The 14,249-nt window shown below is 37.3% G+C and overlaps 1 protein-coding gene across 3 annotated transcripts in view; it reads right to left on the reverse strand.

Moving 5' to 3' along the window:
* Positions 1–14,249, reverse strand: part of LOC145456744 (NACHT, LRR and PYD domains-containing protein 3-like) — an 84,154-nt gene that overhangs the window by 22,579 nt on the left and 47,326 nt on the right. The gene's annotated exons all lie outside the window — the stretch shown is intronic.

The raw sequence follows: 14,249 nt of genomic DNA on the forward strand, positions 1-14,249 counted from the left end.
ATTTACATTCGATAAAATTTATCCAATCTCGACATTTTTCGTCGCGGTTTGCGCGAAATGTAACGGCGTTATATGTTTCCGACAATGCGTTAGTTGTTATGATAATTCATGTAAAGCAAAGGTTACGTGCAGCATGCGCGTACTTTTAGTTCGCTATTCACCTTAACACTCCTCTGTCACGCTAGATATGAGGTTTTTCAACAAAACTATACCACGTTTAAAAGTGAGCGACGTGTGAGGGCTTTTTTGCTAAAATTATAAATTTGTACTATAGGATATATCCTATAGTTAGTCTATTTCTCGGGTTCTCAAAAGGTGGGCCATGGCGCACTGGTGAGCCACAGGAGCATTTGAGGTGGGCCACAAAGCTATTTAGATAATTTTAGAATAAATGTAAGTTTAGCTATATTTGTTATGTTAAACGCTAAAAATATATTCATAAACCTTTTCATCGTACTCTGATGAGACGTAGTGGCACGTATGGAGTCAGAATGTACAAGTAGAAAACTGGAGGGACAAACGGCGGCTTTTTCCATTGGTTATGAAAACCTACGGCTAACAGCGACTAAAATAATTTGGAGTATATAATAACTGGACGGTAATGCTGAAGTAACCAAGAACTCCGGCAGGGTCATATGCTGTATGTCGCTGAAAGGGGTGTGCAATAAACTCGAAATGAAGTGCAATTGTTGTATAGATTTACTGTACTTCGGCAGGTCGTATTATTACTATTACCATCATTGGCAATTATTAGCAACTTCTGGTGAAGGTGTACTGCACCACTGCAACGAATCGTAATGGTAATGGATTGAGGATTTAGCTGAGCGCATTAATCTGAGGAGTCGGTTGAAAATGTCCGGCCAGGAAATCATTGTACACAATGTAAGAGTCAGATGAATTAATTGTATCACTGGGTTGGATATTCTGCATCGCAACTTCAGTTGGTTTGTTACAAGACATACAGTAAACATTGTACAGCATGCATATTAAAAAAACTTTTTCTCCACTTCTCTGTATTACCACCTTCATTAATGAATGGTTTGAAGCTGACCCAGAATGATTATATTATTTCCCGACAATAGTGGAACTAAAACCCCAATCACACAGTGGATCATTGATCATTGTGTTTCGCGACGCGAATGGAGCAGCGGACGATCATAATATACAAAGGAGATTTAGCCTATGATCTACCAGGCCCGTAACTACCGCACCCAGCCCTCAAATTGGGGGAGATCGAGGGAGCGCAAGATTATTTCGTTGTTCGAGGATACTAATTCAACTTGAAAATTTTCGTCGCGCTTGGCGCGATTTCATGTCCCGAGAGGTCTGCATTTAAATATAATCGGTAGGCTATATTAAGAGAAATAGGCATATCGGCGCTGTCGGTTAACACGCGTTGAACGAGATTATGACTCTAAGATAAGTGGGCCACAGCACATTTTCAAACCGGAAAATGGGCCACGGCCAGGAAATGGCTGAGAACCCCTGGTCTATTTCTTCATCGCACCATAATAAATTATGCTGTTTGAGGTCCACAACCTCACATGTACATTATATAATATGGGTGCCAGTAGTTAAGTAGATCGGTCGCATGACGCAATGGGGTTCTTATGGCGGGGTGGCGATTCGCCGTGAAAACCCGGGGTGGCGATTCGCCTCTTATCTCTTATGGCGGGGTCGCGATTCGCCATGTGTTCATATGGGTGCGGTCGTGATTCGCCTTTTCAGGTATAGGCTGCGGTCGTGATTCGCCGTGAAAACTCGTGGTCGTGACTCGCCTTTTTTGCTATAGGCGGTGGCGGTGATTCGCCTGTCGTGTATTCTTACGGGTTCTGTGGTGATTCGCCATGTGTTCTTATGGGTGCGCTCGCATGTCGCACTTTCGGGTATAGGCATCTCTCGCACATCGCATGGAAAACTCGTGGTGGCACATCGCCCTTTCGGGTATTGGCATCTCTCGCACGTCGTACTTTCGCATGTCGTGCTTTCGCGTATAGGTTGTGTTGGTGATTCGCCATGCGTTCTTATGGGTGTGGCGGTGATTCGTACTTTCGGGTATATACATCTCTCGACCGGTGTTGAATATGTATCAAGTAAATAGTCATGTGAATGAATCTTTGTTAATGTGTATATCGGGCCGCACAAACGGAAACGCGGCTTGTTGTGAGGATTAAGCAGTGCGACCTATATTTCGAATGACCTGTGTGTGGAATTGTTTCACGGCCAGCCGCGTGCTACTATCGATTACACTAATCCAGTCAGCACTATTACATTCAGGAGTATTCAGTATTCAGCAGCGACACGAAAAGCGATCAACAAATAACCGCGTTCACAAACTAACACTTCAAAAATGTGTGAAATAGTTTGCAAAACCCCGCGATCGCTGACAAGATAATGTCTCGGCCATAACCATTTTAGTGACTTGGTGTTAAAGACATACCGATCGCTCACAAGGTAATATTTCGGTCATTAGTTTGTCACAGAGTCGTCGCAGACGGTGATTCGAAAACCAACAATTTGACACTTTCTGGTGCTTGCTATATGTTTTGACACTTCGGAACGTGGTTGACTTTAGTTGTATAATAAGAATCATGTGAATATACAAGTAATGTGGCAATTTGTCAACTTGAAATGAAACTTACTGCACAAACCAAGTTGATTCGTATCTGATAGTGTTAATTCGGTACAATTCTAATTATTTTGAGAAATCTTTTGATTCGACCGTAACCGAATATTACTGACGCCGACTTTCAGCCGCATCGAATTATTCGCACATTCCGCGCCGCTGTTTTCGCACTTATAGAATCAATACAATTATAACTCTACAAGAATCAAGAATCACAAGTATGTGTATTATACAGTTATTGTCTTTATCAACATGAAATCAAACTCTTAACAAAAACACGCAACTAATCATTTGCCAGCTCTAACATTATCAAAAAATTCCAGTATTGTTGATTGAAAATCCTCGAGTCCTTGTTATCAAAAACGTTATAGTACGGTGTCGGAATCCATTCGCGGGGTGTACTAAAGCTAAATCCAGATAATCCAAAATGAAATATTTGGACTTTGACATAGTGTGAATTGAAATAGGATTGACAAACATGACTACCAACTTCCCCACAGTCCCGTTTCGATATTATACACACATTGATTTGAAACAAGTAATGAAATATTACAACTCTATTCACGGTCTGGCTTTCCGTTTGTCAAAGAGATATTTTACATCTTACCATACTCAAAAGAATTATTCACAACATTACCAATTGTTAAAAATCTAGTTTTTCAATTACTTGATTATATCACTGCAACTCATGAATTTAAATTAATTCATCCTGGTTGTATTCGTATGCTCGGTCTTTTTTATTCAATTGTAAAGGTTGTTACTATTCTGAAAACAAAGTATTTACTAATCGATGCATATACGATTTGACTTGGACATATTATATTTTGAGTATACGAGATTTGAATGTCAGAACAATAACTGAGAATTAATTTATCACAATTAAATCCGCATATTACAGCGTAAAAGATATTGGAATGTCAACAACTCTGTAAGGTCATAGTTACTACCACTAATTTACCCGACCAACTCGTCATGATCATTCCCGAAATCAACACAAACATGACCACTGACTTGAGTTAACCACAAAACAGCATCAAGTTTTAAATCCACTTGTAGCTTACGGCTTATTTGAATGCGGGTTATGTTTTGTTGTAATTGAGTGTACGGAAATAGTATTACGTCTCGACATCTTACCATCTTACCATATTCAAAGAATCAACCACAATAACATTGTCAAGTAAATCCGTTACCCGACCAACTCAAACAGTATCAGTATGAAAAACAGCCAAACATACACGAATCCATACAATCACTAAAACCTAAAATCCATAACAAGGTCGGATGTATTCGTATCCCTACGCATCTTTTTTAATCAACTTGAAAAGTCGTTACTATTCTGTAAGAGAGAGGGATTACTACGCGGTATATTCTGCAAGACAAACTAATTACTACTCGGTATATTTTGTGAGACAAAAGTAATTACTCTTTGGTACAGGGGACTTGAGCTTAACATAATATGTTTGAGTATACGAGATTTGAAAGTCTGATCGACGTAGTTGCGACTTCATTTCTTACAATCGAACGCTGGTGTTACATTGAAAGTTATCATGCTGTAAACATAAGGATTGACACATCGATTTAACATATGTAATAGTTGATCATGACTTGATTATTAAATTATTCGCGTTAATTAGACCCGGCGTTGTGTTGAAAGTTATGACAGCAACAAACTTTTCAGTACCAATGTTATTAACATATTAAGCTGTAAAACTATGCGTGTCTGAAATGTTCTTGAATGGAAAATTATTCCACCTTGGTACATATCACCCTGCGTATCGCGGATATCAGAAAATATTTTACAAATGTAATTGTCCCCACTAACCAAGACTAAAGATGAAACAACAATTTCCTTTGTTAAACAATAACCGGTACAATACTTTATCATCGTAATCAGCAGTGAGAATTGAAACACTTTCGCACATTATCCGGTGTCAAGATATCACACTAGGTGAATTGACATACCGCCGCTTGCATAATACCTAATCCGTTCACACCATTTCACATACTTTGATCATTACAAAAGTAAATTGGAATATGTTTGCTAGATGCATTCAATTCAGTTAGAAATGTCTGGTGCACAACAATCGTAATATCAAAAAAGTACTTGCTACACTGTTATTTGCTAAACGTGTTTTGCATTGTTGTTCATTTGTAGTATTGATTGTTCTTGAACCCTCAAAGAATAATTCCCGACATGAAACCAAGCCACTGAAAGTCGTTACCATCACGAAGAAACAATGTGTACGATGTTTGTCAAATGTGTCCTACCTGATCAACAGAAAACAATTTTCACTCACTCGAAATGAAACCAATGTGATGGCCTCCATTCGATATTTTGTTTGTGTCAAATACTTTGCAATGAACACATTTGCGTGGTTGAGCTTTACATCATCAAGCTGTTATTTGTAAATCAAGATTTCGGTAAACTTGTAAATGTATCGTTTAACTAACCAACATTTAGTGATTGTTGAACATACGACTTCGAAATACTGCGTTGATCGTAATTTCCATAATCGTGATAATCGAAGTACATTTCTTTCGAATTCGTAACAACCGGCGTTTCTACGACATGATAAATTTTTGACAAGTTATGCTTAGAAGATTGGTTGCATATCGCGAAAAATAATATACCACTCATATTGATACTGTTACTCCATTGATCGATATTTTCAAACGAGTAAAATTTATTACTTGAGTTTCTCCGCTTAATGTAAATGCAAACTCAGCCGTCTTTTAACATCACAAAGGCATTGATAAAAAGTAGACAATCAAACACAACACTTTGTACGACACTAATTATTGTTCCACACATCTCATTTCATACTAAGTGTATACGAAAGATATTCACGACACATGAAAATATTCGCTCATGCTACGAACATACGCAATGATTGGTGGTGCTTTCAAACTGTTTCGATATCACAAGAACTTTATTGTCTGAATGGGTGTTCATGTATCTTAATAATCAAATAGTTCAACACAGAACTAGTACTAACAGAAACATCAGAGTTGTTTACACAAAAGTTTGTATGTGTACAGTATGCGAATACCATGTGTAAGTCCAGCACAATTGCAGTATCCATCCGAGTAAATTTATTACAACGGAGCCACGTAAACTTTCGTGAAAGAAAAGCATACTCACTTCCAGAGGGTTATGTCAACACCATAGCAGTAAATCAGCTACTCCAACAACAAAGTACATATGTTTCTAGCCACGATCCTTACATCTTTCACATAGATCAATCTACTTTGCTAACGAAAAGTGATGAGTCATCACATGATCGCCCTCACAACAAAACAGCTAGTAGATATTATCATTCAAAATATTCCTAACCCTTTACACACCAGTGACAAATCATACAACGAATATGTTTTGTGGGTCGAATTGTTGTTCAGTGTCAAGTCTACCTGTTGAAACGTACATTAAAAAAGTGCAATTCAATTAAAACCACGAATCTATTTTCATTTCGTCACATACAGAAATATAAATTTTCTTTCCCCAACACATACTTGTAACCAATCGCTTTCATTAAACACACAACTTCATAAAAGTATTTACTTTCTACAACATAGACATTCCGATGTAGTCAAGAAATATTTTTATTAATCAAAATCATCGACTTCTGTTTACGGCGTTAGTGTGTGCATGTCATACATGTGGGATCCGTATTAAAATGGACACGACACGACTGAATGTAAGGAGATAGAAGTCTATCGCATAGATTTACATGTGGTCTTCGCTACGGTTTCAAAAAACGAATCACCTCTTTTGCATTGATCGAGACCGAGCGAGTTAGTTAATGGCCATGATTGTGTTTGTCATATGCGAATGATAGGGTTACTGTCAAATCTACATACAACAACCTTCTGGCACTCATAATAGCAATTTCATTCTCTACCTTCGTAATTGTAGACTCACGACAAGTATATTGTACAACTCGACAGCTACGTTTAACAACACCAACGACACTAAACATACGATACCTACCCAAGTAAAATTACCATTTTCACCTGGAGGTCAGTCGTTACCTGAGTAAAAATACCATTATTCCTTGGAGATTTATCGTTTAATCAGAGTAACAAAACATTTTCACTTGGGGGGTCTATCGTTTCCAAGAGTAACAAGCCCCCTTTCCTTTGGAAATCTATTTTTTCCCTGGGTAACAAACCTTTTTCACTTGGAAATATATTTTTTCTCTGGATAACAAACCTTTATCACTTGGAAATATATTTTTTTTCCCTGAGCAACAAACCTTTTTCACTTGGAAATATATTTTTTCTCTGGATAACAAACCTTTTTCACTTGGAAATATATTTTTTCTCTGGGTAACAAACCTTTTTCACTTGGAAATATATTTTTTACCTGAGTACCAAACCTTTTTCACTTGGAAATATATTTTTATCCTACAGCAACAAACCATTTTCACATGGAAAACTACTTTTACCTAGAGTAACTAATCATTTTCTTTTGGAAATATATTTTCTCCCTGGGTAACAAACCCGTTTCGTTTGGAAAACTATCATTTACCTGAGTACCAATACCGTTTGCACTTGGAAATCTATCTTTTCTCTGGGTAACAATACCATTTTCGTTTTGAAAACTGACAACCACACCCGACAATTTGATATTTTTGTATATTGTTACAACGGGCAGTGACAAAATATACACCAACAACGACTCCGATACATTTGTGCAATCGCATATTTACTTGTGTTGGTGCATCCCATCAAAATCATCGGTTACCCACATGCAATGTGCTCTTGTATATCGAAATGCATGTTTGGGAAATTGGACAATAGGTTTCGATAGGTCTGTGATGTCCGGGCTCGTGCTTTGGATTTTCCAGAGTCAAAATGTCTGAATAAAACACCTCCTCGACGATGGTTGGTATGTGGATAACGGTGTTCGGAAAACGGTTGGATTTATGTCACCCATCGCGATAACAATTCCATGTCGAGTTTTCCCCGCATGTTTACTATATTGTGTCTTTATTGATCAATGTATGTCTCGACATTCAGTTTGAAATCGGAAACTCTGATAAAGTATGTAACCGGATCCGGATATCAACTCTGAATCGATAAACCAATGAACAATATTCAAAGTAAACATGTTACACCCTGTGTTTCCACGAAAAAATACCATCCAGACATACGTCGCGCTTGTTTGCCCACACCAGTATACGCGTAAATGGAGGTGTGTGACATTGCATGCAATGTGTTGGTATACAAACATCGATCCACAGACATTATCATAGCCGGTAGTTTTGATGTAGATCGAATGTCACCCGATAACAATACCAATAAGCCACATTGCAATGACTCTGAGTCCGCGCTATTACATCGATATTTCGACACCGTTCACTGATTTACTCGATGGTGTTATCGTGTTGTTACATTGCAAGATAGTCATGACCTTATCTGCAGACGGACCACCCAGACCAATTGGATACATCGGTCAATATCCGTCGTGTTGTCGACACCGAAGTTCTCTGCTGCAGCGTTTGATCAATGTGAACTATCGAAGTACGGTGCTCGAAATGATTGCGATCAGTCTTTCACTAAATCACGATGCATGGATGTCGCTACTCCTACATAACGACTCCAGATAAATATCGTGAACAGTGATTCTACAAATGTCGGGCTGATATTGTGATCCAATAAGGTGTGTTTCTGTGAAGACTGCAATCGTACATCACAAATAGAACACTACCTCGTGATTTCACACGCAAGCATATTACACACTTTCGTAAGGGTCCAGTTCGTCCGGCGACATTTCGAAACGGTCATCGCCACAAGAGATCGAGGTTGGTCTCGTCATATCGGAGCATTTTGAAACTGTCATCACCACAAGTCTATTGACGCCGATTCTGTTGGTCATGTCAATCCGTTTCACAATCCATCGTTTTTCAACTCCCCGCACCATAGTGTTACGACACAGACAAGAAGCGTCGGAGGGAATAATAAAACACGGAAAGCACACTTTGGTGTTATTTGACATGGATTTTACACCCGACGAACCTTACATTCGAGCGATGCATTGGAATGACGCTTGTATTATTGACGTAGAAGGAACAGAAATGTATCGATTTATTGGTTTCGTACATATCCAACAAAAATCTGGGTATGTGATTGTGCGTGGTTCGCATATTCGACTGTGAACGCTCTATTGGTATATGCTGTATAGTTCACTTTCACCGTCGTGCGAATAACCCATGTTACGGTTCCATGTTTGTGCGTCTGTATGTCATGCTTCAGATTGACTCAGAGTCATTGCAATGTGGCTTATTGGTATTGTTATCGGGTGACATTCGATCTACATCAAAACTACCGGCTATGATAATGTCTGTGGATCGATGTTTGTATACCAACACATTGCATGCAATGTCACACACCTCCATTTACGCGTATACTGGTGTGGGCAAACAAGCGCGACGTATGTCTGGATGGTATTTTTTCGTGGAAACACAGGGTGTAACATGTTTACTTTGAATATTGTTCATTGGTTTATCGATTCAGAGTTGATATCCGGATCCGGTTACATACTTTATCAGAGTTTCCGATTTCAAACTGAATGTCGAGACATACATTGATCAATAAAGACACAATATAGTAAACATGCGGGGAAAACTCGACATGGAATTGTTATCGCGATGGGTGACATAAATCCAACCGTTTTCCGAACACCGTTATCCACATACCAACCATCGTCGAGGAGGTGTTTTATTCAGACATTTTGACTCTGGAAAATCCAAAGCACGAGCCCGGACATCACAGACCTATCGAAACCTATTGTCCAATTTCCCAAACATGCATTTCGATATACAAGAGCACATTGCATGTGGGTAACCGATGATTTTGATGGGATGCACCAACACAAGTAAATATGCGATTGCACAAATGTATCGGAGTCGTTGTTGGTGTATATTTTGTCACTGCCCGTTGTAACAATATACAAAATATCAAATTGTCGGGTGTGGTTGTCAGTTTTCAAAACGAAAATGGTATTGTTACCCAGAGAAAAGATAGATTTCCAAGTGCAAACGGTATTGGTACTCAGGTAAATGATAGTTTTCCAAACGAAACGGGTTTGTTACCCAGGGAGAAAATATATTTCCAAAAGAAAATGATTAGTTACTCTAGGTAAAAGTAGTTTTCCATGTGAAAATGGTTTGTTGCTGTAGGATAAAAATATATTTCCAAGTGAAAAAGGTTTGGTACTCAGGTAAAAAATATATTTCCAAGTGAAAAAGGTTTGTTACCCAGAGAAAAAATATATTTCCAAGTGAAAAAGGTTTGTTATCCAGAGAAAAAATATATTTCCAAGTGAAAAAGGTTTGTTGCTCAGGGAAAAAAAAATATATTTCCAAGTGATAAAGGTTTGTTATCCAGAGAAAAAATATATTTCCAAGTGAAAAAGGTTTGTTACCCAGGGAAAAAATAGATTTCCAAAGGAAAGGGGGCTTGTTACTCTTGGAAACGATAGACCCCCCAAGTGAAAATGTTTTGTTACTCTGATTAAACGATAAATCTCCAAGGAATAATGGTATTTTTACTCAGGTAACGACTGACCTCCAGGTGAAAATGGTAATTTTACTTGGGTAGGTATCGTATGTTTAGTGTCGTTGGTGTTGTTAAACGTAGCTGTCGAGTTGTACAATATACTTGTCGTGAGTCTACAATTACGAAGGGAGAGAATGAAATTGCTATTATGAGTGCCAGAAGGTTGTTGTATGTAGATTTGACAGTAACCCTATCATTCGCATATGACAAACACAATCATGGCCATTAACTAACTCGCTCGGTCTCGATCAATGCAAAAGAGGTGATTCGTTTTTTGAAACCGTAGCGAAGACCACATGTAAATCTATGCGATAGACTTCTATCTCCTTACATTCAGTCGTGTCGTGTCCATTTTAATACGGATCCCACATGTATGACATGCACACACTAACGCCGTAAACAGAAGTCGATGATTTTGATTAATAAAAATATTTCTTGACTACATCGGAATGTCTATGTTGTAGAAAGTAAATACTTTTATGAAGTTGTGTGTTTAATGAAAGCGATTGGTTACAAGTATGTGTTGGGGAAAGAAAATTTATATTTCTGTATGTGACGAAATGAAAATAGATTCGTGGTTTTAATTGAATTGCACTTTTTTAATGTACGTTTCAACAGGTAGACTTGACACTGAACAACAATTCGACCCACAAAACATATTCGTTGTATGATTTGTCACTGGTGTGTAAAGGGTTAGGAATATTTTGAATGATAATATCTACTAGCTGTTTTGTTGTGAGGGCGATCATGTGATGACTCATCACTTTTCGTTAGCAAAGTAGATTGATCTATGTGAAAGATGTAAGGATCGTGGCTAGAAACATATGTACTTTGTTGTTGGAGTAGCTGATTTACTGCTATGGTGTTGACATAACCCTCTGGAAGTGAGTATGCTTTTCTTTCACGAAAGTTTACGTGGCTCCGTTGTAATAAATTTACTCGGATGGATACTGCAATTGTGCTGGACTTACACATGGTATTCGCATACTGTACACATACAAACTTTTGTGTAAACAACTCTGATGTTTCTGTTAGTACTAGTTCTGTGTTGAACTATTTGATTATTAAGATACATGAACACCCATTCAGACAATAAAGTTCTTGTGATATCGAAACAGTTTGAAAGCACCACCAATCATTGCGTATGTTCGTAGCATGAGCGAATATTTTCATGTGTCGTGAATATCTTTCGTATACACTTAGTATGAAATGAGATGTGTGGAACAATAATTAGTGTCGTACAAAGTGTTGTGTTTGATTGTCTACTTTTTATCAATGCCTTTGTGATGTTAAAAGACGGCTGAGTTTGCATTTACATTAAGCGGAGAAACTCAAGTAATAAATTTTACTCGTTTGAAAATATCGATCAATGGAGTAACAGTATCAATATGAGTGGTATATTATTTTTCGCGATATGCAACCAATCTTCTAAGCATAACTTGTCAAAAATTTATCATGTCGTAGAAACGCCGGTTGTTACGAATTCGAAAGAAATGTACTTCGATTATCACGATTATGGAAATTACGATCAACGCAGTATTTCGAAGTCGTATGTTCAACAATCACTAAATGTTGGTTAGTTAAACGATACATTTACAAGTTTACCGAAATCTTGATTTACAAATAACAGCTTGATGATGTAAAGCTCAACCACGCAAATGTGTTCATTGCAAAGTATTTGACACAAACAAAATATCGAATGGAGGCCATCACATTGGTTTCATTTCGAGTGAGTGAAAATTGTTTTCTGTTGATCAGGTAGGACACATTTGACAAACATCGTACACATTGTTTCTTCGTGATGGTAACGACTTTCAGTGGCTTGGTTTCATGTCGGGAATTATTCTTTGAGGGTTCAAGAACAATCAATACTACAAATGAACAACAATGCAAAACACGTTTAGCAAATAACAGTGTAGCAAGTACTTTTTTGATATTACGATTGTTGTGCACCAGACATTTCTAACTGAATTGAATGCATCTAGCAAACATATTCCAATTTACTTTTGTAATGATCAAAGTATGTGAAATGGTGTGAACGGATTAGGTATTATGCAAGCGGCGGTATGTCAATTCACCTAGTGTGATATCTTGACACCGGATAATGTGCGAAAGTGTTTCAATTCTCACTGCTGATTACGATGATAAAGTATTGTACCGGTTATTGTTTAACAAAGGAAATTGTTGTTTCATCTTTAGTCTTGGTTAGTGGGGACAATTACATTTGTAAAATATTTTCTGATATCCGCGATACGCAGGGTGATATGTACCAAGGTGGAATAATTTTCCATTCAAGAACATTTCAGACACGCATAGTTTTACAGCTTAATATGTTAATAACATTGGTACTGAAAAGTTTGTTGCTGTCATAACTTTCAACACAACGCCGGGTCTAATTAACGCGAATAATTTAATAATCAAGTCATGATCAACTATTACATATGTTAAATCGATGTGTCAATCCTTATGTTTACAGCATGATAACTTTCAATGTAACACCAGCGTTCGATTGTAAGAAATGAAGTCGCAACTACGTCGATCAGACTTTCAAATCTCGTATACTCAAACATATTATGTTAAGCTCAAGTCCCCTGTACCAAAGAGTAATTACTTTTGTCTCACAAAATATACCGAGTAGTAATTAGTTTGTCTTGCAGAATATACCGCGTAGTAATCCCTCTCTCTTACAGAATAGTAACGACTTTTCAAGTTGATTAAAAAAGATGCGTAGGGATACGAATACATCCGACCTTGTTATGGATTTTAGGTTTTAGTGATTGTATGGATTCGTGTATGTTTGGCTGTTTTTCATACTGATACTGTTTGAGTTGGTCGGGTAACGGATTTACTTGACAATGTTATTGTGGTTGATTCTTTGAATATGGTAAGATGGTAAGATGTCGAGACGTAATACTATTTCCGTACACTCAATTACAACAAAACATAACCCGCATTCAAATAAGCCGTAAGCTACAAGTGGATTTAAAACTTGATGCTGTTTTGTGGTTAACTCAAGTCAGTGGTCATGTTTGTGTTGATTTCGGGAATGATCATGACGAGTTGGTCGGGTAAATTAGTGGTAGTAACTATGACCTTACAGAGTTGTTGACATTCCAATATCTTTTACGCTGTAATATGCGGATTTAATTGTGATAAATTAATTCTCAGTTATTGTTCTGACATTCAAATCTCGTATACTCAAAATATAATATGTCCAAGTCAAATCGTATATGCATCGATTAGTAAATACTTTGTTTTCAGAATAGTAACAACCTTTACAATTGAATAAAAAAGACCGAGCATACGAATACAACCAGGATGAATTAATTTAAATTCATGAGTTGCAGTGATATAATCAAGTAATTGAAAAACTAGATTTTTAACAATTGGTAATGTTGTGAATAATTCTTTTGAGTATGGTAAGATGTAAAATATCTCTTTGACAAACGGAAAGCCAGACCGTGAATAGAGTTGTAATATTTCATTACTTGTTTCAAATCAATGTGTGTATAATATCGAAACGGGACTGTGGGGAAGTTGGTAGTCATGTTTGTCAATCCTATTTCAATTCACACTATGTCAAAGTCCAAATATTTCATTTTGGATTATCTGGATTTAGCTTTAGTACACCCCGCGAATGGATTCCGACACCGTACTATAACGTTTTTGATAACAAGGACTCGAGGATTTTCAATCAACAATACTGGAATTTTTTGATAATGTTAGAGCTGGCAAATGATTAGTTGCGTGTTTTTGTTAAGAGTTTGATTTCATGTTGATAAAGACAATAACTGTATAATACACATACTTGTGATTCTTGATTCTTGTAGAGTTATAATTGTATTGATTCTATAAGTGCGAAAACAGCGGCGCGGAATGTGCGAATAATTCGATGCGGCTGAAAGTCGGCGTCAGTAATATTCGGTTACGGTCGAATCAAAAGATTTCTCAAAATAATTAGAATTGTACCGAATTAACACTATCAGATACGAATCAACTTGGTTTGTGCAGTAAGTTTCATTTCAAGTTGACAAATTGCCACATTACTTGTATATTCACATGA

The sequence above is a fragment of the Botryllus schlosseri genome, chromosome 2, assembly GCF_051294905.1.
Source record: "Botryllus schlosseri isolate E-star chromosome 2, Bs_hap1, whole genome shotgun sequence".
NCBI lineage: Eukaryota > Metazoa > Chordata > Ascidiacea > Stolidobranchia > Styelidae > Botryllus > Botryllus schlosseri.